General features: G+C 41.0%; 2 long non-coding RNA genes across 2 annotated transcripts; both read right to left on the reverse strand.

Annotated features, from left to right (window-relative positions):
• Nucleotides 1-263: 263 nt before the first annotated feature.
• On the reverse strand, nt 264-2,616 carry LOC119703412. Its single transcript, XR_005257627.1, has 3 exons — nt 2,518-2,616; nt 618-907; nt 264-511 (listed from the first exon to the last, which is right to left on the reverse strand). It is a non-coding gene; the product is annotated as an uncharacterized LOC119703412 (long non-coding RNA).
• A 2,349-nt stretch (nt 2,617-4,965) lies between these two features.
• LOC119703411 lies at nt 4,966-10,903 on the reverse strand. The gene is made up of 5 exons (XR_005257626.1): nt 10,433-10,903; nt 8,944-8,991; nt 7,993-8,152; nt 6,647-6,817; nt 4,966-5,215 (listed from the first exon to the last, which is right to left on the reverse strand). It is a non-coding gene; the product is annotated as an uncharacterized LOC119703411 (long non-coding RNA).
• Between the last annotated feature and the right edge of the window lie 11,575 nt (nt 10,904-22,478).

Raw genomic sequence — 22,478 nt, forward strand, 5'->3', positions numbered from 1 at the left:
AAAACCTGAATTAGTTCTAAATCTTTATAACCCAGGGTTGCATAAGGAAGTATATTTTTACTGTGAATATGTACCCTTTTGCCCTTTATGTATTTTTGAGCAAGAAAGGCTCTTCTAAGGCCACTATAATGTATATAATATATTGGCATTATGATCAGTACATTAATCAATTTGTTTTAAAATTATGTTCAATAACAGGAATGGTAGTTTTGACCAAAAAAAAAAACCAAAAAGCACATTTCAGGTAAATTCTTACTGACTTTACATTCCAGAAGTCTTAGGAAGACTTTTTTTTTTTTATCCTACACCCTGAAAATGCAGGTTTTTTCAAAATACACTGTCAACGAGTAAAACTTTCTTCTTCCTTCTTGTTTCAAAAAAATTAACTTCATGGTAAAGTATGGGGAACCCAGAATGATTCACGTCTTCATCCATTACTTTTCCAGCAAGAGGTTTCTCAGTTACTAGAATTTTATACAGTTAATCCTCTGAAACTGCTTTAAATGCAGACCTGTAAAAGGAAAGTAAAAAACAAATCAAAGTTAATCTTGACTGGCTGGAAAAAAATGCTTAAATCAATATGGTGATGGCTCATCTACTCAGCATTTAGCCATTACCTGGGAGACAAGGACCTCCTGCTACAGCAGATATTTTATTTATTTTTAATACAGGTTTACCACTGCCTCAGTTCTGCAGACCCATACGAAGCCAAAGTCATTCCAGACCTGCCCTGTCACACTGTTTACTCCTCATATTTTATTCATCCCTGTTTGCTCTTTACATTGGTTACAGAGATAAACATATACAAATATTGTGATGTTCAGCAAGTTTAGTGAAAAGAGAGAGGGCAAAAGCCACCATCTCCCATTTATAGCATCCTGGAGAGAGTGACAACACCATCATTCTCCTAAAGAAAAAAAAAAAAAAAAAGCCTTTTAATATAACATTTCCTTTAATTTAAACCTTACCTTGAAGAGTAACTCTGCAAAGTTTAGAAATATTTTGAAGTGCTTCTTCACCCCATGCAAAAGTCAGGTAAAAACATGTTTCCAGTGCAATCTTAAAACACGTTTCCAGTACAATTTTAGAGGTAGAAACTTCATTGTCAGGGGTTCAACATACAAAAAGTTTAAGGACATAAGGGTTATGACTAAAGAAAGGACAGTTTGGGGATCCTATGGACACACAGGGCTTGATACTTACATCTGACTGGCAGGAACAGAAATGCTAAATTTGTTCAAATCAGTGGTGTTTGACCAGGGATCAGAATCAGAGCTGTGATCTATATGTGTGACTTTTACTGGAAGCTGCAAAACTTCCCCAGAAAAGTAACCCCTGGGGAGTTTAGGCAATGCACATCTGAGCAGCAAAGGCTACTTGGTAATTGTGACAAAGCAAAGTGTTTCATTCTGGTTCCTGAACTGGAACAGATGACTATTTCTTCTTTTAAGGAGATGAGAGTAAAAAGGGAGCCAATCCAATCTCTGGAAGAAAAGCCTACGATGCAACCTCAAAATAAATATACTTATTTGCATATACAAACACTACATGTACCCACTAATATCCCTTCCTTAAACCGTGAGGAATATCACATATGCTACAGCTCACACCAACCAGAATAATGAGGGAGGTGTTGGGTTTAGATATTTTTATAAGTTCATATAACTCTACAGTCAAAGCAGCTCTAGGTTCATCAGAGCTATCGCGTAAGAAAAAGGGACTTATCACAAACAAGTCTGTTTAATCATCAGCTGCCTTAACTTCAGTCCCTCTCCGACCTGTACGTCTCCAGTCTGTGTTACAGTCTGCATTGCAGGCTAATCACACAGAAAGGCAAACTCTGAACAGCTACTGTCACCTCCCTCTCTCTTTTCCTTTCCCAGCAGGTTAAACGAAGAAAAATGCTAAAAATCTCCTGGGAGTGAGTCTAAAAATGAAGTGTAAATAGGTACGGGAAAAAAAAGAAAAAAAACCTATGAGAAAAAGTGTTATGGAAGGTGCCTGAATGGCAAAGTGCAAAGGGTGACAAGAAGAAAATTGTGATGGCACACAAAAGGCGAGGGAACAAGAAAGATGTGATACAATAGATAGCTGGTGAGAGCCTATCCACTGCCTGGTCGCTCCTGTTCCTCCCCCTCAATACCTTCAATTTTTTTTGTTATGATAAAGGACATTCATGATCAGTAACAATGTTATAATGATAGTAAATGCGGGATTTAAGGTATATAAAACCTTCAGCCAACATTAGAAAGCCACCAAGGGGGAGTTACCTTGCACGAGGTTCTATTTAGTGATGGCTCCACTCTTTCACTCCCTGACTGCAAATCAGCATTTTTAGTGGACAATAGGCTCAGCAGTGGCCTTATGATTGCCTCTTTTCAAATGGAAATGGCTATCCTAACTCCTCTGCCAGGTTTTTCTTACTATAGCACAAATTGCAGTTTACAAGGCTCTAAGGGGAAAAAAAATCTTAGCTGAATATCTTTTTTTTATTCGACAAACTGACATGTAAATTACCCTTTAAGTGCTCCACTCTAGGGCTCTGATCATCTCCTAATTGTCACAGTCAATTGTAGCCAACAGTCTCTTCAATCCCAAGCGCTTTGACAACAAGCATAAGGATCAAAGCAGAATCAGCTCCCTTCAATATCCTTCTGTTTAGGATGCTACAAAAAGCCTGAAAAAGAAAGGTGTAAGGGCATTAGTGGAGAAGGAACTGAGAGGAGAAAGTACTATACCAGTCATTTTCTTCTTCACTAATATTATATATCCTTATATACTCTGTTATCCCACGTTCAGCATGAATACATAAACATCCCAGATAATAAATATGGTTTAAAACCACTCGCATATATTACTACTTTAAAATAAATGCATAATGCATTTCTGCTGCTTCCTGCATGCCTCCCTCCAACTTTCCCTTCGACTCTGGGAATGAATGCAACACCAATTATTTTTTTTAAGCAATTTTCTTTTTTTTCCCAACGCAGTCCTACAGTGTCTTCCAGGATGATCTGGGCTGCAAACCAGCCTACCCAGATGGAAACCCATCCCAAGCTGTATACGTGGGGCCAGTATGACTGAGACATGAAGCAGGCTGTTTGTGCAGCCCTGCCTTTGCTTTCTGAAGTGCCTATAACCCAAGGTCAGGCATAGGCTGGAGGAAAACCCTCTCAATTCAGCTGGAGTCCAACTCTGAGAACAGCTAGTTTCAGTCACATCCAAAACGACTGGGAAGAAATACAAGAATAAATTCAGCAGTTCTCAAAGCCTGCCCAGGGGGAAAAAAAAAAACTCATTTCCTATAATTCTGAATGAAGATTCACCTTTTATTGCATTCCAGACCACTTTAAATCAGTGCCACACTACACGGCTGAAATTTTTGTACTGGCTGGCTGTGTTCGATGATACGAGCTTGCTCGCTCTGCAATACGCTTTCATACCCTCAGTACCTCACAGACGCCTTGTTGGAGTCGTGTTTCCAGGGAATGGGAGTAAGACAGAGCTATTCTGAGCCACGTTTCTGCTTCAAAACTTGTGCGTCTTCACAGGCGTAGCGGTAACTCCCACAGAGGCTCGCGAGCAGCTTCTGCCACGCGGGCTGCAGGGGAGGAATCGCGCGGCTGCTGCAGGAGATGTGCTGCTGGAGTGGGAGAAAACCTGCAGGAGGCCAGGGAGCCAAGCTGGGGATGGACCACAAGCATCTCCAAATGGATAACCAGGCTCTGCAGGGTTAAGCAATCAGAGGCTCTGGGCCTCTCCAATGATCTTGCTACCGTAGAGAAAGAAAGGAAGAGACTTCACCCATTTTCCTGGAGCTCTGTGTCTCCTGCTCCTGAAAAAGATACAGGTTAAATGCCTCAAGTAAAACAAAATGGGAATTCGGAGGTCAAAAGCTATTTGCTCCTTCATAAGAAATTAACTCACTCCTTACAGCTGTTTTTAAGGAATTTAACATTTCTTGAAGATGATGCACTTTGTCCTTTGTCTCACATGACACTGAAGAAACGGTTGGACAAGGCAGCTGGATGAGCATCCAAAACCTGCTACCTCATCATACTTTCCACACCCAAATCCTGCGTAGAAGACGAGCTGAGTCAGATTTAGAAACCAGCAGAAAACCAGTCACTTGTTTAGCAGCACACCAAGACATGGGTTTAAGGTAGATCTTCCTGAGCCATCACCTACAGCATACTCCCCAAAGACCAAAAGGTTTAAGACACAAACAATAACTTTATTTTTACATAGAGAACACTCTGAGTTTGTAGGGAAGATACAGCACAGATAGAACAAGGCTTCCTACAGAGCTGCCTTTTTACCCAAATGTGGATAATACAAAGGTACAAAGACTGGTGAGAGAGTGTTTTTGATAATGAGTAGGAACAAGAAGTCAAAATTTCTCATGGGAAAGATATTCCAAAAAATGATGAGTGGGAAAGATCAAAAGCACTCATTTGAGTTATGTTGAAATAATATAGAAGGTTAATCTAATATATAATTTAAAATAAATACAAACCCAAAATTACAAAATTGAATTGAAACATTTGTCTTGTCAAGCTGCTTTGTTTCCGTAATATCAAAGGGAAATATTTTAACTCTTTCTGACCAAAAATTTAGCCAAAAAAATTCACACTTTGAAGAAGAATTTCCAGCCTAACAGTGCAACACACTTTGCCCAACAGCAAATTTGCAAATATTTTTCAGCCTTGTATAAAGATCAATATGTTCTCCAGCTAAATACTGACATGACTCCAGTTAAAACATATACAATATTTTCCTAGATATTCCAATATAAAAGGTAAGCCCCATTATTTTTAAGGATGACTATTCCAAGATACCAGGACGCCTTCCAAATTAAACCTTCCCAACATTAGTGAATTTGTGGCTGTTTAGCTCACTAAAATTAACTTAAAAATATTTTCACCTGCTCATTCACACACAAGAGGAGGCACATGCCAAGAAAAAGCTGCAATATCACCTGGATTGTAATTTATTGACATTATTATTATTATTAATTATTTATTTATACAACAGAAAAAATCTAAATAATAGAACAGCTTACACAACCTGGGCTATTTTCTCACCTTGCTTGAAAACACCTCCAAATAGTTGTTCCATAAAACTCTTGGTTCCAAGCCCAATTGGTGGAGTTGCTGCTGATAGACTCCAGAGAGTTGAGCAGCACAGAAATCCTAGACATTTTCCTTGTTTCCAGCTGGTAAATCACAATAAGGAAGGTTAAAACAATGTTCTTTCACTATCAGAATATTTTTGGGGAGATAATTGCTATAGTTTAGCAAGTACAGATTTCATGAATAGAAAGTAGTAGAGGGTCCATGAGACAATGAATAGGAGATAATCTCAATGAGAGGGTTTTTCCATAAAATAAGGGACATGTTACAGAAAAAGTTGAAAAAAACACTGCCCTACCATAAAATATTTTTTTTCAATATGTGGAACAGCAGTAGAGATGTTTGATGCACTAAGCCATTTGCTGCACATGACCATTTCATTATACTCCAGAGCTGCACTTTATTTATTACAGGTGATTAACAACTGTCGTGCTCGACAGTAATGAGGGAAAAGGGCCACAGCATGGCTCGTGCACCGGAGCAGCCTGCAGGAAAGTGGCTCCTCCAGCTGCCTCCCGCAAATCGTGGGTGTGCCAGGGAGCACAGGGGCTCCTCTGGATGTGATACCCCAAAAAGGGAGCCCTGAATGCTGATCAGAGTTTGGGTTCTGAGAGGATTCTGATGCTCTTTCCTGCAGACTCCAGAATGACCCCCCCCCCCCCAGTCTGGTTGCAAAGGAGGGGAACAATAGTTCCCATTGTGCTGCTGACATTTCTCTAGGAGGGGGTGGCTCTTCACTAAGCAGTTGCGTTTCCTTATTTAGTTCTCGGCCACAAGCATGGATTTCTACAGACCTTTTCTTTTTTTTTTGTGTGTGCTTTTGAAAAGTAAAAGGATGAGAAGTTACATTTTGGAAGCCTTGGAGACGGTCAAAGCGCGTGCACTGACGTGATATGAAAGTCTGTGGCCACAGGAACCACTTCAGGACTGTTGCAAGGCTCCTGATACAGCTCTTAAATGACTGATGATTAACTGATGTCCTCTGGTCCTTAAATCCTTGTTCAACTCAGCCTTTCAGGCAACAAACTACTCTCCTCTGGGATGCCTTGCTGAGTTTGGTAAGAATGTACATGAGGTCAGTACCTCTGCAGATGAAGAGCCTTCAGAAGACCTCAGGAAGGCACGGGCTTGCACCTCAGCTGGGATTTGGTTCAAGCAGCTCACATGCCTCTTTTTAAGTGATATCTGGTACTCAGGGTGGGTTGGTGACAACAGGTCCTTCTGTGCAAAGGCTGAGGTTCAAGCCAGCAGTAACAGGAATTGTACTAAAGGAGTCAAATCCTACGCAATTCCTTGCTCTTGGGGAGAAGAGGCATTTTCTGGGTGTCTTCATAGCTCATTAGCACAATTTCTACTGCAGTTAGCTCAACTGCACAGCTCCCACTCCAGCCACATCCTCCTAAGCCCAGGAAAACATTCCAAAGCTATTTTACAGAATAGGACACAGAAGCTCTTTTAACAGTGGGATCCAAGTCTGTTAAAAAACAACGAGATGCGCCGTCCAGCGAGCTCACCAAAGTCATGAAAAACTGGTGTCAGAGCCAGGGCCAGGCCACAGCAGCTCCCAGGGCCTATCTGTGCTCAGGCAGTTTGGTATCTCGGAGATCTTCCTGCTGTTAACTCCTGAGAGGGCACCTCCAGGCAGCTGAGCACACACCAAGGATGTTCTGCTCCCTTCCAGGCTCCTGCATGACAAAACCCAGAACAAGGGCATCATTCAGGAGAGCTGCCACTGGAGCTGGGTTGTAAAGAAAGCTGTTTCAAATAACAACCAGGGAGTCAGAGAAGTTGTGTCTAACCACATGTGTGTTGAGAAGAGTATTATGCAGCATTTATCAGCCCCGACAGGAGCTTGCCTCACAAAACTGGTTTCAATATAGGAGTTTAAGTATATGGCAGCTGAGAGAAGGAATATAGACAGTGTTTTACACAGGGGGAATTTCTATCTGTTACTAAGCTGTAATTTTAATTGACATGAAGCAAGAAGAACCACAAGAATAGAGCAAGTGCCCATTTCTCACAGCACATCTAGCTTGTGTAGAGTTGCTCAGGGCTCCTATACCACCAGTTTAGAAACATGTGTAATTGCTTATGGTCAGTGTGGAACCACTGCCAGATCACACATTAAACAGATAACCACTATTATTACAAGAGCAACTTCCTTGACCTCATATTTTGGTCTGGCTCTGAATTCCTGTCCTTTACCAGTTTGGTTTGCTGCATTTTGCCAGCCTTCTGCCTCTACATGTCATTTTCTGCTCCTGTAAGTGACCAGTGCAGCGGAGAGCTCACTCTAAAAATGCATATTTGAGCACATGAATAGAATAAATTCAAGAAATATGATCACAGTTGCTCCTGTAATGTTTTTATAAACACAGAGTCTCTGCTTTTTTATTATAGTTAAGGTACAGTGTGTTATTTGGCAGAGGAATCTGACTTGAAAATGTAAAAGGTTCAGGCAACCACACATTTGGAAGTAGAAATCTTTCCTTAAAACAAGGCTCTGGTGTTTAAACATAGCAAAATTTCTGGAAACTTCAGTTTCTCAAAGTCTGCCAAAGCTCCAGTCACATGTAACATATTCTTGGGGCTTACATATAATGCTTCAAGTAATAAACAACATCTTGTTTAGAGCAGGATGGAGAAAAAAGGGGAAAACATTCATTAGGAGTCAAAGCTCTACACCAGTACTAAAAACAAAACAAGTTTCTTTCACTTAAAGCTAAGAATGACTTTTACAATGGATTTTTTTTAAAAATTGAGTACTCTTCACACCTCTAAATATTGCAGTTAAAATTGTAGGTTAAGTTCTTACAGCAATCAAATAAAGTATTCTATAAAAGAAATAAAATACACTCACTGAAGCACACTCAGGTTTTCAGCAACAGAAAGAAAAGTTCTGATCATCCTAATTGGGTAAAAGGATGAGTTACACACTGTACATAACTATAGGTCATCAGTAGCCCTTCAGTGCTCCCTGTACAATTCATTTATCGTGCATTTTTTATTCAGGAACAAGGCTGCATTTAAAAAAAAAAAAAAAAAAAGTAAGTCGCCTCCATAAGAAGGCTCATCGTGCAGAATATTCACAGTTTAAATATATGCACAGTCATCTCTACTAGTCAGACACCATTTCAGTCCCCTCATCAGAATGCACATTAACAGAATGAATTTGAGCTACAGAAATAGCACACCGCAGCCAGGCCTGGAGTATGGGCCCTAATACCTACCTCACTGGGATCTAGTCAGGTTTAATTAATTAATGCTTATGAAGCACTATGAGCTCCTCAGATCATCACTTCAATTCATTATCACCCCCATTTGTTTTGTGTCCCACTTCCCCCCTTAATTCAACAGTGAATTTCTTTTGGAAAGTGTTGCATTTATAGAGTAATGAACAGATGAAAGAGGTTGGAGTGATTCCACAGGAGTATAAAAGGGAGCAGGAATCCTTCCCCTTCCTTCCTGCTTGAGTCATTCAGCATCAGGTCTGAGAGGAGCATGAAGCTTCAGGATGTGTAATGCTCTTCCAGGAGTCACCCCTGACCAAACCCGTTTCAAAAAGCACCAGAGAATGATGAATGTAGGGATTTAACATTAAAACAATTGGTTTTAGTCTGGAAAACTTCTCTGCTTGCATTTATGTTAATTAAAGATGGGCATGAGCCACAATGCTCAAAGGGGTGTGGAGGCAGGCACTTGGTTCTTCCCTCATCTCTAATAATTATTAGATACATTGGATGGAAATAGTTGGAAAGAAAATCAATAAGAGAATGAATCAAGAAAATGAATGGCAATTTCAAATACTTACAAGTATAGGATTTCACTCAAGGCCAAGACAAGATAAAATTAGTAGTCTCTATTAAAACAAAACAAAGTACAGTTTGATCAAACTTCCATTCAGTGGAATCTTCTTTAAGGACTTCAGATTTTTGGCAGTGAATAATTTGGGTTACAGAACTTAACAGGGAAGAAAAGAAAGATTGTCTGGTGAAACTCCAAGGCTGCTGTAGGCTTCCCAAAGAGAAACCAGATTAAGACAAAAAAATTACTGGTGGAAGAAAAGCTGATAAAGAAGACTAGAATTTGATAATGGAGGAATTTAATTATTCGGGTATTGATTGCTATGATAACTATGTGGAAGCTAACAAAGTTTGTTTGTAGCTGCAATGCTATTAGCCTAGTAACTGAGCCCTGTGCTTGGAGTTGGGCATGTGTGCTGTTATAAAATTAATTTTAATTATAAAATTTAACTTTAATCACATTTCATGTCAATATAAGTTTAAAAGTTAATGATAGAGAGTTCAAACTTCACTATGATAAAGATCCTCATGGACTTAAAGGATAAATCAATGGAAATCCTTCTTATCAAGAAAAGCTTGGGAGATTCACAAAGTGAATATACTTGGGTAAAAAGAACAATTAAAGCCCAAATATGCTGTTATTATTTATTTGAAGAGAAATTCTTGCTAAAAACAAAAGAATTGATGCATCCAATGGTGAGGGAAAATGCGATAATAGTGGCAATCCGAGAGTACTGAACCAGGGAAAAGCAAATATGCTTTAGTGGGGGGTGTTTTGTGGTTATTCTAATTAAAAAATTCTTCCTACTGGACTTCAAAGTTAGCACCTCATCTTTCAGGTCTCACAAATACAGTTTCTCATTCAGATATTTTTTGTTGCTGACATAACAAACCAAGAGATTTGCAGTTTAAAAATGGGACTGATCTCGTGCAGTCAGAGAAGAGTAGCCTCCAGTCCCATATGATGTGATTTAATCAATTTACCTGTGAGCAGGTACTTAAAAACCAGTTCTCCCCATCTCATGCTTTTGCCACGAGAGTTTAGGGTGGTCCCAGGTGGTTCAAAAGTTTTTCTATCAGACTTGCTTTCTCATTGATCCAAAAAGAATTAACTTTTGTTAAATACATAATCCTCTTTCAGAGCAAAACCCCATTTTCATAAAAAAATATAAACTTGGAAAGAAATTAAGGTTTTGATTTTCTGTGAAAAATGTTTCTGTTTGGAACCACAACCCCAATGGTTTTTCCTCACCATGATTTATAAGCCAGGCAATAATTCAGACAAAATATCAGCAAACTTCAGCAGAGAGGATGTGGCACCCGAGCAACAGCACCTTTTAAACAGGTTCAGTTAGATTATACAAATTCCATTTGTTTTAGTCTTAAATTTTTCATTTGGTTTCAATTCAAAGGGAGGGACTCTTTCCTGTGCAAAATGTTAGCTTTCCGAGATTAAAATCAATCTAAGCATGAATCTAATATTAATCAACCACTTACTGTATTTACCAGAAATTGCCAGGTTCATCATTGTGATAGAAAGATCTGCAGATGGGAACAGAAATCTGGGAGAGATAGTAAACATCCTAAAATAGTCAAATAATGGAAAAATAAAGCAGAAGAAACTGCTAGTCCAAAACAAAATATTACATACTATCTAGAATTAAGATTTTAGCATTTAAAATGTTTCTGCAGCAGCAAATAAAAATATACTTCTTGAGCCAAAGAAATCCATAGGCAATGTGGGTAGAGACCTGTAATAAATCAGAAATGTTCAGAAGCACCCCAACAGTCATTTTGATGTCTCGGCACAGAAGTAAAGTAAGCAGAGTGCATAAGGGTTAACTCCTCAGCTCACATAAATCAAGTTAACACCATTTAAGTTAGCAAAATGTATTCAAAGTCAAATTCATTTACTCCAGCCAAAGATCTGTCCCTAACTCTATCCGTTGCATTTTATACTGCATTAACAATTTTAACATATTCAGCTTTAAAGCCCAATATACTTCAATATAATCTCCATTACATACACACACTTTTATGTACGCATGCATATGCAGAGGAATATATACATATAAAATTATTTTAACTCATAATATAAACAAATTAACATAACACAATTTGTAGCTATGAATAACAGAACAGGAACGGTTTTGCTGGATTTAGTGAGGAAACACACTGAAAATCCTAATTTGAGTAGAGTCAACCAACCTGGATTTATGAGCAGGAAATCTCGCTCAAATACTTTGTTGGAATTTTTCAAAGCTATCCCTGCCAAGGTAAAAGACAAGAAAAATACTGTGGATGGTATACAATATGGCTAGACTTTCAAAAGAGTGCTCGATAAGATCCTACACTGGAGATTACCAGCAAGGTACAGAGCCACTGCATAAATGATAACAAACTTTAATGAACTGATAAGAGTCTGCAAACAGCATTCACCGAGTGACTTAGAGATTGGCAGTCAATACAGGGTAGCGCCTCGGTCAGGTTAGGAGCTTGTCTGGTCTCTAATCTATGTAAAAGAATTAAATCAGAATATCAAAGGTAACGTATCAAGCCGTGCCGGGGACATAAAAGTGACAGCAGCAATTGTCTCACCCGGGCTATAAATGCGAGATCCAGATCAGCAGCAAATGCAGCATCAGCAGCGCCGGGATCGCCGCCGTGCCGGGCCACAGCTGAGAGAGCAAAGTAAACAGGTTTTTGTCCTGCAGGGCCAAATGTGAAAACAAACTCCACGTGGGCACAGGGCTGGGAAGGAGTTGGTGGAGGGTGTTAGGGAAGGGGCAGAGGGAGGGAAACCCAGGTGCTGCTCGGAGAGAGGGGAAAGGGTGCAGGGAGCAACTGGAATTGCAGCAAAAGGGAAGGAAGAGATAAGGGGATGCTTTGAGTCTTCTAATCCTTAGGAGATGGGGAATTTAGAGGAGATTAGAATCTTTTGAAATAAAAAATTTTAAAAAATTTTAAAAATTTTGAAAAGCCAACTTTTTTTCCTATTCTAATTTAAGGGGTAAGTGTTTGGGTAAAACTTTCTAGCCCAGGAATATGATTATGATTTACTGTAAGGATAATAAAGCCAGTGTCCCTTGAACCAAAGTCCCACATAGTTTTGGAGCACTTGCAGTCCCTTTCTGCCCCAAGGGAGGCAGATCTGGCCAGAAAAGCTCAGCACAACCACCAGACAGGACAGGACAAAAGGACAGGACAAAAGCATCAGAGTTGATTTCTGTGCTGCCACAACTCAGGGCAGTGTTGGAGGAGCTCTACAGCCCTCCTAGTGCTTTTTCAGAAACACCATAGAGATTATGGCTCCTAAATGCTATTTATAAGAGTGTCTCCTGCCTGGAAAACCACAATTTCCAGTCAATTTCGGTGCTCACTGAAACTTGGAGAGCTTTGGGGGACCCTGGACCTCATTCCCAGTCCAATTTTTTGTATTAGCAATTGACCAGGTCCATGAAATAAGCTGGCACAGACTCATAAACCCCAAGAACAGGGCTCCAGTCCAGTGGACAGGTCTTTCACCTGACAGAAGGATACACCTTTCAATAAATTTTGATGAAAAAAGTGAACTGAAAGAATTGCTGAACAGGGCTGAATGGAGCCCCTCCAGCACGTGAGGTTACCCAAAGAGTTTTCAGTTTCATTTTGTCCTCTGGTAACTGCACAGAATTTCAGCAGGTATTTAAATTAAATCAGCAGCAGCTAAGAATGGGTTCTGCTCCTATGGCTTTACTACTTTCATCAGCTTTTACATTTCTTGTTTCCTCAGACAACCTGCCCAACACTAGATGGAAATTCTGTTGCCATTACTACCCCATCTACTTCACTCAATTTAATGGATCTTTTTTTCAACAGCAAGACTAAAAATGTTTGGCCTCGTGAGGATTTATCACAACTGTACCAAGATTAAAATTTCAGCCTATTATTACACACTTTTTAACAATTATTCCTTTATTATCTTTATGGAAGCACCCTCACAAAAAGCAGTCTGATTTTGTGGTAGTCACCACAATGACTTACACTTTTTCAGACCAGTATCTTTAAACAGGGGATAAAAAAACCAAGGGATTTTAAGCTATGAGTGCCCAAGAGATGCCATGAGAAAAATTTTTTACATCCCTCATTGCCTTTGTCGAGGCCTAAGGTGCCGTTTAAATTCCTCTTTGGATCACCAGCTCCCTGGTAAGGCCGGAATTTTTAGATTTTACAGGGTTTTTTTAATCACTGTGGGTCCTGGATATAAACCTGAAGCTTTCTGTGTCTCTCAGGTACTGTTTACTGATTAATTTTTTAAACCAGCTGCATGTCCATGTTTTCATTTCTGTCATAACTGTTTCTTCACCTGCCTGAAACCAAGAGATTTCTAATTTTTCTTCCGTTTCCAAGTTTCTCAAAGTTCCCTGTCCACCCAGCACTGCCATCATAGTTCCTGAATAAAACCTCAGTGTTTCTCAACAGGGTGCAGAATTTCTTCCCCTAAACAACCTCTGCTTGCAGTGCCTCTTTTCTCAGGGGAAAATCTCCAAATAAATACATAAATCAAACTTTCAATTCATTGTAAAAGCAAGTTGCTTCCCTAAGCAACAGGGCATGGCTAGATATCAGAAATAATTGTTAATATATTGGTTTTCTGGGATTTTAATGCACTTAAACAACAAATTTAAGTGTCTTTTCTTGATCTTGCATCGCAGTGATCTACTTTGCCTGCTTTCCATTTCATGCTTTACCCAAAGTGTTTTTATTTCACCAGCCTATCAATCTTTGAAATTTGAAAATCACTCAGGTTTATCTGTGACTCGTGTTTCTTTCCCCACGGTTTGTGTTGAGAGCTTTAATGACATTCTCCTTTGAGCTGCCTCAGAGGAAAGGAAAGACCCAGGTTTTTTCACATGTCTGAGGAAGCATCTGTATGCTAATTCCCTCTCAACTTTGCAAGCAGAAAATTTAAAGGGAGATGGTTTTTAGCAAATACAGACCAGTTAGCAGTTAGAAATCTTTGTAATGGTACCAATTTCTTGGGAGATTTTTTTTTCCTCCCACCGGCTTTCAAGGCTATTTCTTGACTTTACAAGATCATTATAAGTTAATGCTTGACTCCCAAAAGTCCTGCTCCACCTTAAAAATTGTACTGAATCTGTCAAACATCAATTTTGAATCGATGCCAATTCAGTATAAATAAAGTGTGATATGGACACTCCAGCAAAGGATTGCCTGCAAATCAAAAGGGCTCTTATCACACAAGGAACATGATAGATTTATCTCCAGTAATTCCAATTCTGATCACCTTTTCCAGAGAAGAACTTTAGTGACTGAAATAGGAATAAGATACACAGTAATTATTGTTTCCGGCTGTTAAAGATACTTTATATAAACAAAGACTGAGCCTAATCATTTTTTTAAAAGACCCAAACATTAATATTTTCATAATTAGGTTGAGGACAGAGGTAGTGGCTGTATCTGGTGAGTTTAAAAAGCGAAAAAAAAAAAAATTATGCCAATTAAAAATGAAAGGTCTAAGAATAAACAGTGAATTCTTGCAGAGGATCCAATTCAGAGCATAGTAAGCATTATGTCAAATAATACCACGGAGTGAACCAAAGCATTAATGAACAGAAGAGATAGCCAGACATGTTTACACAGGCAGACAGGGCTGGAGGATATATCGACAACTTGGGGAGGTGTGTTGTAATAAACTTGAAGGGGGACAGACTTGTTGGGCCAAGTGTCCCTTTCCTGTCCAGGAATTCCTCATGTCCTCATTACCCTTTCACCTCTGGACAGCTGCAATATTAAAATCTGGCTCCTATCTTAAGGAAATTGAGTTTAATGTCCTTAATTTAGCCCCCAGTCCACATATATCCATATCACAAAACAATCATACAATTTGGCTCGACGGACAGCGGCTGCTAAGGCAAGAGGCTCATCCTCGAATGGCAGGGCTGTTGCAAGGCAGGCCCAAGGCCTCTATAAAACATCTGTGCAATACATGCATGGCACACTCACACTTGTGAGAAACCATCTTATTTTCACTTCTTTCTTTTCCTGGTATCTTTTGTGGGCAGAGTTTTAATGACCAAAGCAGTTGTCATGTTGCTGTATCATGGCAGTGACCAAGCTGGACGTGAACAAAGGTGGTGTCTTGGTTTTTTTGTGTTTCCTTCAGCTCTAGGTGCAGCCTCAACATCTTGATTCAGCACATCTCCCTTCTCTCTGAAGCACAGAGGAGGGCTGCAGGGTTAGGGGCTGCATCCATAGATTACATAGCAGGAAAAACATGAGTGGCATATTTTGGTCCCGGGGATTGATATGCAACACTCCGAACACCGAAGTCAACTGCTAAATAATCTGGAGTCAGAAAGGGGCAGAGTGGTTGTGGAGGGGGAAAAAAAAAGTGAAGGGGATAAAAATTAATCATTGAAAGAGTGTTATGCTTTATGTTAGTAAATCATTTTAGCTAATTAATTACATCATATCTCCAGCCAGGCTTCCGATTTGAAATCTTCAGGAATGGGTGAGCAGGGCAAAAAGGCACTTGTTCTCTTCATCTGGAAAACATCTATGTTGCTCATTTTCCAACATTATGGGGATTTTTCCTCTGTATTTTTCTTCCAGAATTTTTTTTATGTCTTTGTGGTGATTTTCTTCTGATCTGTTTGCTTACCAGAATAAGGAGCATAAAATAGTGTAAAGAGTATTGATGTAAATGTATTATAAAAGTATTGAAGAGTATTGGTATAAATGTCAGTGTACTGGGTGCATTTTGGGATGGAGACAGGGGTGTAAGATGGAGGATAAGTCTGTCAGCTCGCAGCAGACACGGCTGATTTGTAAATAACAAAATTGTAGGATTTATTCCTTTTGATGCACTGCACTTTTATTAAAAGAAAATCCCCTGGAAACCTCTGTAAATGGCACGAAACATATAATTAGACTTAGCTTTTTTCACCCTCTGCTTATTTAAATGCTCCGTAACTTCAGCAGTGATTCAGTAACAACAGATTTTATAGAAACATCTGACAATGAGAACAAATATTTGCAGTGTTTTCAGTCTCTGCTCTGTATTTCTCTCTGTGAGGCAGAGCTTGCCTTCCTTGCGTGTGGATCAGCATCGCTTTCCCTGCTGCTCTCACCTCCAACCAGATCCACCTTCTAAATATCTAAATAACTAAATATCAGATGTGACTTTTTACCCCTCACTTCCCACCTCCGAAATGCCACCCTACAAATTCCTGTCTCCAAATTCCAGGCACGGACCTCCCAAAAATGAGTGCCACCAGCAGGCAGGCTTTGGCATTGGCAAAACCATCGTGGCCAAGCACAGCTGGGTGGTGGTGGCAGCACAGGAGCTCTCTCCGGCACTCACCTGCCTGAATAGCAGATATCCAAGGCTGTGCTGTGGTTGGATTTGTCCTCTTTTCCCTGGGCTCCACCACGTCTGCCCTTTCGCTGCTTGGTTTATACACAGAGAGCCAGCCCAGCAGAATCATTGGTGTAGATGAGCTACCAAGCCATCCAGGATGGGCTTTGCTGCCCTGAGCCTCAGCACCAGCCCCCACGGCCACCGCAGCAACCAAATATTAACAAATTAATATCACACTCTTAATATGTGCAAGGAGTTGGGTCCACTCCAATATCTTTACTTGTGGCCCAGTCAAATGATGGGACTGGAGAAAAGGACATGGAGCTGCAATTCCTCACTCCTGAAGCCAAGGAGATGAACACTCACAACAACCAACCCAGGCTGCCAGAATTATTCCAGAGACCGTATTGCCTCCTTCCTAGCCCAGAATTTGGGAAGTCACATCCATTTACAACCTCTTTGTCATTAAAACCATTGGCAGGTGGACCCACTGGCATGTGGACATCAAACAGTGTTCCCACATTCTGCCCAGTGCCTTTTTTGGACCCATTTCCAACCTGTCAGAACAAGGGGAAAAAATACAGTCAATATAGTCGCTACTGAATTAAAAAAAAAATACATAAAAAAGATAAAAATAGCCATTTTTAGAGGGTTTCAGGTTGAAGGTTGCTTGTCAGAATCCAAGAAGAGAGCAGCAGTTGTTCTGACACTGCGGTTTTCACATCCTTGTCAGAGATTTGAAGCAGGATAGCTGATGTGTGTTAAAAAAGGATGGGAAGGTTTAAAATAGTTTAGATGCTGCCTGGAGCAAGTTTGAAGAGATATAGTAAGGAGCATTGGTAGGCGTGTACGTGCACCTAAAACCATCCATGGGGAGAAACAGCTTGCCCAGCTGTTGGTACCTTTAATTCAATTCTGACCTGAAACCCCTCAAATGACCCAGAGACAAGTCAGGAAATTTCCCAGGAAAGATTTTTAAAACATAAACTGGGGAGGGAGTGACAACATGGAGAATACTTTCATTGCAAGGGAAAAGGAAAAAAATCTCTCTCTGGTTTTTGACAGCTCTAATAACCCAGAGTCTAAGATTTGGGCTTGGAAAGGGGCCAGTTGGCCAAGCCTCTATCTACAGACAGGCTGGAGATGATGCTGATAGTCAGAGGGAAGCAAACAGAAGACCTGGCAAGTCCAATGCCACCCCTGACGAAGGGGATGTCTGCCAGCTCCTGGGTAAATCTGCAGTTTAGGTGAGCGGCAGTCACTGGGTTGTGCCTCTGCTTCTCCTGGAATCTGATCCAGTCTGCAGCCACCCACAGAACGGCAGCAGTTTCCCAGATATTGGGCAATTCTGTACACAAGGAAACTATGCTGCAGTGGCTAATTGCTTTGGAAACTATGCTGCAGCAGCTAATTGTTTCAAATCATTTGGGATTTTCTAAATATCTTCGTAACCCTTGTGTTCCTGTAGATTTTAAAATATCCAGCTAATCTCCTGAAGTCGTGGAAAGAAAAATATGTTTTCCCCGGGGCGGTGATAAGAAATAATTGGGGCAATCGATCGAGTCTGAAACTTTCAGATGGACATCAAAATGTCAGCTCTGCATCCAGATCCTTTGCTGCTAATTTCACCTCCATTAACTTAATCAGGAGTCAGTGGGAAAAGCAGGGTGGCACTAAGAAAGCCAGGGAAAAGGAAATTTGATCTAGTCCCAAACAGGTAGCACAGGGGCTGCTGTGTAACTGTAGAATTTATATTTACCATTCAGCCTAAAGCCAAACAAAAAAAATCTCCACGTTAATAAATCCCCCACAAAGTTGTCCGTTGGTCTCATGAAGGTATGCCAGCATCTGAGGGGCATTGGATGGTGGTCTTGATGTCCCATCCCTGGAAGCTTCCAAGGTTTGATGGAGCTTGGAGCACCCTGGGATAGTGGAAGGTTTCCCTGCCCATGGCAGGGGATGGAATGGGATGAGCTTTAAGGTTCCTTCCCACCCAAACCATTCTGGGATTCTCAGCAGGGGATGCATTCACCCCAGAACTGCTGCTGGGTGACCCCAACCCCAGGAGGGGTATCTCCCTTTACAAAGGAGCATTGTGGGAGCATCTCAGGGATGTTTGCTTTCTTTCCTGCTTTTAGGACCAAAAAAGCAGAGGTTTAACCCCAATTCCCACCTTGTCCTTTTGCAAACAACTTGCTGGCATTGCCACCAGCCTGATGGCCAAAGCAGGGGCAGTCTGGGCATCTGGGCTCAGAGCTTGGGCCTCCATGTGACAAGGATTGCTCAAGTTTACCACTCTTGCTTTTACAAACTCAGCCCCTCCTAGAAGTTAAAAAAAAGGAAAAAAATAAAGAAAAAAAAGAATCTGTTATCACTGAGCATATGCAACTGCTAAACATCCTATTCAGTATAACTTCAGCCTGTTCTGAGAACTGAGTTTCACAGTTTCATTATGCAGTATCTGTCTGTCAGATATTGCCCACTACATTACCATAGTCTATATAATATACTTCCACCAAAAAAAAACATATATATATAAATATATATATATTTTGGTCATATTTTTTACTACCTGCTGTGAAAAGAAAAAATATGTTAAAAGCTTTTATTTTCATTTTACATTGCATATGTCCTATGTTTTTTGTATTAATGGCACTAAGGAAATTTAAACACTGTGATGAATTTGTGCCTCCATTTTGATGTAATTTCTCTAACCTGCTAAATATAAATAGTGCATCAATTTTAGATATTTCTAGAGCAACCATTACCTTAGTTCTTCAGTATGACAGCAAGGAGCAAACAGGCTGTACACAGAATATTTGGGGTCCCTGCACAATTAAAGGTGCCACTAAATAAAATTCTCAAAATCTTTAATTTCTTAATAAATCAAATTCTCACAGAAGTGAAGGCAACTCCTGGGGTGCCAGGCGGGCAGTATTGCTGCAACAATTAACCCATGGCCAGAGGCAGCGGAGCAAAGGCTACTTCTTTCATTCCTTTATTTAATTTTTCTACCTTTGGGGTTCTGGTTTTGTCCAGCTGCCCCTTCCTCCTTTCTGTTCCCCCTGTGGCTGAGCTGTGCTCACACCAGCCCAACGCCGAGCGGGGTTGCACAACAAGCACCATCCCTTGCACCCCTCTGCTGACCAACTTATAACTGATCTGCACTTCTGCTGTTCCTTTATCACCACCAGCTACAGAGAGGTGGGGTCTTGAGGGCTATGATTTAGGCACATTGAAATACATCAGGAAAATACTGGTGTTGGCTCACTGGGAGGACACAGTTAATATTTATATTAAAAGTTCTTGATGTTTTGAACACCTCAAATTGCAACAACCTTCAATCTTCTCAGTAAGTGTGATATAAACAAGACAGGAACACTGCGTGTCTGAGATATTTCTTTATGGTTTCCTAGCTTAACCTCACATGGGTTTAGGTATTGCAGGGGGACCTCACCACTGTATATAAGAAAATGAGGTCTAAATGTGCTCATATCCAGAGGATTCACCACCTTATTAATGCATATATGTCATGCATAGATTATTAACAGCTTCATAACTAGAGAGGAACTTGCATTTCAATAAACATACTTTTACAAGCGCAAAGAAAAAAAGTTTTGCATTAGGATGTTACTTACTTCATGTCTTTGTCCTGGGAGAATGCAACTAAAGAAACCACATTTAAAATCAGACATTAGATATGCAAATATGTGTTCAGATCAGAGATACGAAAATTATTCAAATGATTAATTATTCATCATAAAAATGTCAATTAATAATTCTGAAGCATAATAGGCATCTTTCTAATGCATCTTTATTTTTCAAGCCTAAATACTGTTGAATCTGTGTTCAATTGCATTCTAACAAGTTTTTAAAAATTCAACAAAGTAAACAACCAACTATAAACAAAAGTGAGCCGTGAATTTTAATCGCTGCCAACTGAGCCAAGAAATGTGGCCGAACTTCAGCATTGATCCCAAAAGGGAAGGAAAAGCATCTCCATCTCATGGTGTGGGACAGTGGATGGAGGATGCTTGTCCCTCACTGCTCTCTGCCCAACGAGAAAAGAAATTTTGGGACCTGTGGATGCTGTTCCCCTGCTGCAGACACACAGGCAGACATTGTGAACAGCAGCTGAGCAGCTCTAGGCCGTCAGAAGTGGCTTTATAAATGACAAAATTAACAAAAACATAAGAGGAGATTCACTTTTAACATTCAGGGACTCACACAAGATCAAATATTACAGTGATCTGCTGGTTAGAAATGCCCAGGGATAGATAAATTAAAACCAGACAATCTTTCCCCTTGCTTTTGGCTCCTATCCTATCCCTACATGGGTTTTCCGCAGAGGAACTCAAAAACTTTGGGAATGTTGATTCAAAAGGTTTCTTCCCAAATACCTCATCAGCGGGTGGGGGGAGAGTCGTTCCCTGACCCTTTCTTCCTCTCCTCTGTGCCCTCTCCTCCATGTGGAAATCGGAAAAAAAAATTAAGGCTTTGCTTTCTAAATCTTGGTTTATAGGGACACCTGTACTGAGCAAAAGTATCCAGCGGCATCTTGGGCCCACATGGGGCCTTCCCTGCTCACAAAAATCATTCCAGCCTGTCTTATCCTCTACTGCCACAGGTGACTGCAGAAAATAATCCCCCCAGCATCTTTTCGTCTTTGATTTCGGGGCTTTTTGCAACCTCAGAATTCTTTCTCAAGGCAAGGACATCTTCTACACCCCAGAGATGGGAGCATGAGAAGCAGCCAGAACCCACAGGGATCCTAAATCTTGCAGGAGCAGCTCCCTCTGTGGAGCAGGGCTGTGGGGAGGGAAAGATGCTCTCCCCAGGCTTGGCTGGAAGTGGGCACGTCTTATCTGGATCCCCTGCGTGGGGATGTTTAATCCCTGATGTAGGAAGGGTTCCACACTTTAGGGAAAATAGTCGAGAGTTCTGGCTACGAAAGAGGTGAAGGAAAAGCCTCAGAGCTGCTAAAGTGTATTTAGAGGTGTTAAACCTCTGTCCTCACCAGCCTCTAAAATGTATTAGCCAAAATTCATCAGCCAGAACATCATTGCTCCTATTCCCTCAGTTTTCCTCCTTCCATGTGGTGGGCAGGAAAACACAGTCCCCGTTACTCATCCTCCACCGGGGAAAAAGCAAACACACCAAAATAAATAAGGCAGTGAATCATCCCCTCAGCCCATGCCACCACAGCCCCATAAAGCCACCACGGCAGAAGGTCTCAGCAGAAGGCTCAGGTCCTGCAGGGCCTGTGCCCCAAAACCCTCCTTGGTGGTCACCTCCCCTCTCAGTCAGAGCTGGGTGCCTGGGGATCACAGGGAGGTCTCTCCCTTTCTCATGGTAGGGTTTGTCCCTGGCAGCAGGATCTGCCCCTGGCTGGCCCTACAGATCCACACAGCGATGGGGTTATCTCCGAGGGGTTTATCTTCATCACAATTTGGTGGACAAAGGAAACCCACTGAGGAGCTGGAGGCAGGACTGCTTCTCCTGTGGCTTTAACCAGGCAGGTCTGCACCAGGATCAGGCCGCCCTCATCTCAGCTTGCAGCATTTGCCTGTAGGAAAACCTGAGGAAAAGAGGAGAAACCTGCACTCAGAGAACTGCCCTTTAAACTATCTCCAAGTGCTGGGAGCTACACACAAGGAAGGACCTGGGGTTTGTGAGGATATTTTGGCTCTGCTTGCTCTTAAACTGATGGGGTGGGGGGAGATAGGATGTGCAAAAGTTTTAAAACGGAGCAGGGAATAGAATCTGCATGGGGGACTGGGATCGGGGCTGCCAGCACCACCCCAATAAAGGCTGGATCTATAGCCTGTCATTATTTCCATCTCCTAAAGAAGCTGCACACCCGTTATTAGTTCAGAGCCGGGCAGGAAATCATCGCCTGGATTAAGGTTAAATTCCATCTCAGAAGGGCTTAGCTGATTGCTAAATGTTTATGTCCAGTGTCCAAAAATTAAAAATAAAATAAATAAAATAAAAAACCACCCCCATATCTCACATTAAAATAGCATCTAATAATGTTGGGTGCTATGTCAGTCCTGGGAAGATCCGAGCAGTTTTATCGCTCCGATGCAAACCCTGCTGAGGCACATCAGAGCTGGGGAAACTGTGAGATTGAGGGCTGAAAGTACAGCCAGCAAAATTATGAATAGGGATTATCTGACA

This window comes from Motacilla alba, chromosome 7 (assembly GCF_015832195.1).
Source record: "Motacilla alba alba isolate MOTALB_02 chromosome 7, Motacilla_alba_V1.0_pri, whole genome shotgun sequence".
NCBI classification, from domain to species: domain Eukaryota; kingdom Metazoa; phylum Chordata; class Aves; order Passeriformes; family Motacillidae; genus Motacilla; species Motacilla alba.